Genomic DNA, 5,488 nt, shown 5'->3' with positions numbered 1-5,488 from the left:
AAAAAAGACCAATTATTTAAAATGTACATTGTATCTATACATAAGGAAATAGTAGATTATATTAGAGTCATAAAGTAAGAATTAAATATCATAAGAAAAAAAGTAGAAAAATTAAATATAAAACATGTAAAAATTGAAATAAAAAACATAATAGTTAGAAAAAAAAATAACAGAAGAAAGAATTAGCAAAATTGGGTAGAGGAACTTTCCAGATAGGCAACAGGAAAGGATAAAGATACATTACAAGAAAAGTTAAGAGGTTTAAAAGATAGAATATATGTGAATGTCTAAAAAGAATCCCAGAAGGAGAGAAAGTTATTTAATGAAAATGGAAAGAATGTGAAGAAATAATGAAGATAAGTATTCTAGAACCTTTAAAAAAAACTTTACTCACCAATTAAAAGACAGAGACTCTAAAAGTGGATTTTAAAAATAAAATTTAAAAATATGCTGGCTATAAGAGAGCTACTTAAAACAAGACACAGAAATACTAAAAAATAAAAAATAGACAAACACATACTAAGAAAATATGATCCCAAAAAATTGATGTATCTATCTTCACACTGAGAAAATAAAATTTAAAGACAAAAAAAAATCAGAAAAAGAAGGGCAATATATGCTCAAAAAAGAGAAAACGAAAGAAGATATAACCATCCAAAATACAGGCACCCAACAATACAATCTCAAAATGAATAAAGCAATAACTGACATAACTATAAGGCAAAATACCTAAATTAACCATTATATTTAGAAATTTTAACAGACCACTCTCAGGAATTAATAGGTGAAGCAAAAAGGAAAAAAAGAGTTATTGAAGATCAGAAGAGTAGAGTTAACAACCACAAACTATTTGATATATATAGAACTCCACGTTCAACAAATGGAAAAACACAATTTTTTCTGTGTACATTTAGGACATTTGCAAAACAAGACCATTTATTAAACCATAAAGGTGTCTTCAATAAATTCTGTCTTCAAACCTAATAAAATAAAATTACAATGTATTTCCTTAAAAATACTGTATGTATTGAAAGCATATTATAAAATGATACTATGTTTTGCAACTAAATAACATTATTTTATTTTAAATCTCATTTATTTATTTGACAGACAGAGATCAGAAATAGGCAGAGAGGCAGGTAGAGAAAGAGAGGAAGGGAAGCAGGTTCCCTGCTGAGCAGAGAGCCTTATGCGGGGCTGGATCCAGGACCCTGAGATTACAACCTGAGCCAAAGGCAGAGACTTAACCCACTGAGCCATCCAGGCACCTCAAAACTAAGTAACATTTTAATAACACTTCATTTAAAAAGAAAATAAAGGGGTGCCTGGGTGGGTCAGTGGGTTAAGCCTCTGCCTTCAGCTCAGGTCATGATCTCAGGTTCCTGGGATCGAGCCCCACATGGGGCTCTCTGCTTAGCTGGGAGCCTGCTTCCCTCTCTCTCTCTGCCTACTTGTGATGTATCTCTCTCTCTTTCTATCCAATAAATAAATAAAATGTTTTAAAAAATAAAGAAATTTAAAGAAAATAAATATTTAGAATTAAATACTAATGAAGAATTATATGTCAATTTTTCAAGGACACAGCTAAAGAAATACTAGAGGGAAACTTATTTATTTATTTATTTATTTTAAAAATTTATTTTAGAGAGAGACTGATACAGAGTGTGAGTGGGGAGGGGCGCTGGGAGCTGGAGAAGCAGATTCCCTGCTGAGCAGGGCTCAATCACAGGATCCTGAGATCATGACCTGAGCCAAAGGCAGATGCCCAACCAATTGAGCTACCCAGGCAGCTGGGAAATAAATAAATATATGTATATATATAAAAAAGAATTTATTTATTTATTTATTTATTTATTTGACAGAGAGAGAGAGCGTGCACAAGCGTGGGGAACTTCAGGCAGAGGGAGAGAGAGAGAAGCAGGCTCCCCGCTAAGGATGGGCTCAAATCATAGGACCCTGGAATGGTGACCTGAGCCTAGGGTAGACACTTAACCATTTGAGCCACCCAGGTGCCCTAGAAATTTATATTTTTAAACACATTTCTCAGAAAACAAGAAAGATTAAAAGCAAGTAAGATAAAAATACAACTCAAAAAATCAGAAAGTATAATAGAACAAATTCATAAAATCAAGAAAGTGTAACCTTGATTCTAATCAGATAATGACATGCTAAGAAAAGAAAAATTAGGGGTGCCTGGGTACCTCAGTTGATTAAGCCTCTAACTCTGGGTTTTGGCTTAGGTCATGATCTCAGAGTCCTGAAATCAAGCCCTATGTTGGGTTCTGTGCTCAGTAAGAAATCTACTTGTCCCTCTCCCTCTGTTCCTCCCCCCACCTCAAATAAATAAATGTTAAAAATCTAAAAAAGAAAAGAAAGAAAAAATGATATACCTCTCTCACTTATGAATGTGGAGGTAAGAATGTTTCTTAGAAAATATTTTATTTATTTACTTATTTTAGAGAGTGAGTACAAGCAAGGGAGGTGCAGAGGGAGAGGGAGAGAGAATCTGAAGCAGATTCTGCACTAAGTACGGAGACTGATGCTGGGCTCAATTTCACAACCAGGAGATCATGACCTGCGCTGAAACCAACAGTCAGACGCTTAACCCTATAAATCCTCTCTGGAAAACTTAAACTCTACAAAAGGAGGTTAAAAAAAAAAAAAAGATCCGAATTAATGGGGAGATATTCTTTGCTCTTGGATGAATTTCCTAAATTCTTCTCCAAATTAAGAATTCAGTGCAATTCTAATTGGACTTTTTAAAGAATTCAGTAAGCTTATTCAAAAATTTATATGGGGGGTGCCTGGGTGGCTCAATGGGTTAAGCCTCTACCTTCAGCTCAGGTCCTGGGATCAAGCCCCACATCCAGCTCTCAGCTCAGCAGGGAGCCTGCCTCCCCCCTCTCTGCCTGTCTCTCTGCCTACTCATGATCTCTCTGTGTCAAATAGATAAATAAAATATTTTAAAAGAAAATTTATATGGATGAAGTCACCACAAAAATGGCTAACTGGGGGCACCTGGGTGGCTCAGTGGGTTAATTCTCTGCCTTCGGCTCATGTCATGATCTCAGGGTCCTGGGATCAAGCCCCACATTGGGTTCTCTGCTTGGGGGGGGGCGGTGTGGAGCCTGCTTTCCCCTCTTGCTCTGCCTGCTTCTCTGCCTACTTGTGATCTCTGTCTGTCAAATAAATAAATATATATATATATATATTTTTTTTTTTAATTTTTTTATTTTTATAAACATATATTTTTATCCCCAGGGGTACAGGTCTGTGAATCACCAGGTTTACACACTTCACAGCACTCACCAAATCACATACCCTCCCCAATGTCCATAATCCCACCCCCTTCTCCCAAACCCCCTCCCCCCGGCAACCCTCAGTTTGTTTTGTGAGATTAAGAGTCACTTATGGTTTGTCTCCCTCCCAATCCCATCTTGTTTCATTTATTCTTCTACCCACTTAAGCCTCCATGTTGCATCACCACTTCCTCATATCAGGGAGATCATATGATAGTTGTCTTTCTCTGCTTGACTTATTTCGCTAAGCATGATACGCTCTAGTTCCATCCATGTTGTTGCAAATGGCAAGATTTCATTTCTTTTGATGGCTGCATAGTATTCCATTGTGTATATATACCACATCTTCTTGATCCATTCATCTGTTGATGGACATCTAGGTTCTTTCCATAGTTTGGCTATTGTGGACATTGCTGCTATAAACATTCGGGTGCATGTGTCCCTTTGGATCACTACATTTGTATCTTTAGGGTAAATACCCAATAGTGCAATTGCTGGGTCATAGGGCAGTTCTATTTTCAACATTTTGAGGAACCTCCATGCTGTTTTCCAGAGTGGCTGGACCAGCTTGCATTCCCACCAACAGTGGAGGAGGGTTCCCCTTTCTCCGCATCCTCGCCAGCATCTGTCATTTCCTGACTTGTTGATTTTAGCCATTCTGACTGGTGTGAGGTGATATCTCATTGTGGTTTTGATTTGTATTTCCCTGATGCCGAGTGATATGGAGCACTTTTTCATGTGTCTGTTGGCCATCTGGATGTATTCTTTGCAGAAATGTCTGTTCATGTCTTCTGCCCATTTCTTGATTGGATTATTTGTTCTTTGGGTGTTGAGTTTGCTAAGTTCTTTATAGATTCTGGACACTAGTCCTTTATCTGATATGTCGTTTGCAAATATCTTCTCCCATTCTGTCAGTTGTCTTTTGATTTTGTTAACTGTTTCCTTTGCTGTGCAAAAGCTTTTGATCTTGATGAAATCCCAGTAGTTCATTTTTTCCCTTGCTTCCCTTGCCTTTTGCGTTGTTCCTAGGAGGATGTTGCTGCGGCAGAGGTCGAAGAGGTTGCTGCCCGTGTTCTCAAGGATTTTGATGGATTCCTTTCGTACATTGAGGTCCTTCATCCATTTTGAGTCTATTTTCGTGTGTGGTGTAAGGAAATGGTCCAATTTCATTTTTCTGCATGTGGCTGTCCAATTTTCCCAGCACCATTTATTGAAAAGGCTGTCTTTTTTCCATTGGACATTCTTTCCTGCTTTGTCGAAGATTAGTTGACCATAGATTTGAGGGTCTATTTCTGGGCTCTCTATTCTGTTCCATTGATCTATGTGTCTGTTTTTGTGCCAGTACCATGCTGTCTTGATGATGACAGCTTTGTAATAGAGCTTGAAGTCCGGAATTGTGATGCCACCAACGTTGGCTTTCTTTTTCAATATCCCTTTGGCTATTCGAGGTCTTTTCTGGTTCCATATAAATTTTAGAATTATTTGTTCCATTTCTTTGAAAAAGATGGATGGTACTTTTATAGGAATTGCATTAAATGCGTAGATTGCTTTAGGTAGCATAGACATTTTCACAATATTTATTCTTCCAATCCAGGAGCATGGAACATTTTTCCATTTCTTTGTGTCTTCCTCAATTTCTTTCATGAGTACTTTATAGTTTTCTGAGTATAGATTCTGTGTCTCTTTGGTTAGGTTTATTCCTAGGTATCTTATGGTTTTGGATGCAATTGTAAATGGGATTGACTCCTTAATATCTCTTTCTTCTGTCTTGCTGTTGGTGTAGAGAAATGCAACTGATTTCTGTGCATTGATTTTATATCCTGACACTTTACTGAATTCCTGTATAAGTTCTAGCAGTTTTGGAGTGCATTCTTTTGGGTTTTCCACATATAGTATCATATCATCTGCGAAGAGTGATAATTTGACTTCTTCTTTGCCGATTTGGATGCCTTTAATTTCCTTTTGTTGTCTGATTGCTGAGGCTAGGACCTCTAGTACAATGTTGAATAGCAGTGGTGATAATGGACATCCCTGCCGTGTTCCTGACCTTAGCGGAAAAGCTTTCAGTTTTTCTCCATTGAGAATGATATTTGCGGTGGGTTTTTCATAGATGGCTTTGATGATATTGAGGTATGTGCCCTCTATCCCTACACTTTGAAGAGTTTTGATCAGGAAGGGATGTTGTACTT

The sequence above is a fragment of the Mustela putorius genome, unplaced genomic scaffold (genome assembly GCF_011764305.1).
Source record: "Mustela putorius furo isolate JIRA1106 unplaced genomic scaffold, ASM1176430v1.1 tig00003858_pilon_pilon_pilon, whole genome shotgun sequence".
Classification (NCBI taxonomy): domain Eukaryota; kingdom Metazoa; phylum Chordata; class Mammalia; order Carnivora; family Mustelidae; genus Mustela; species Mustela putorius.
This window is presented reverse-complemented; position numbering follows the sequence as displayed.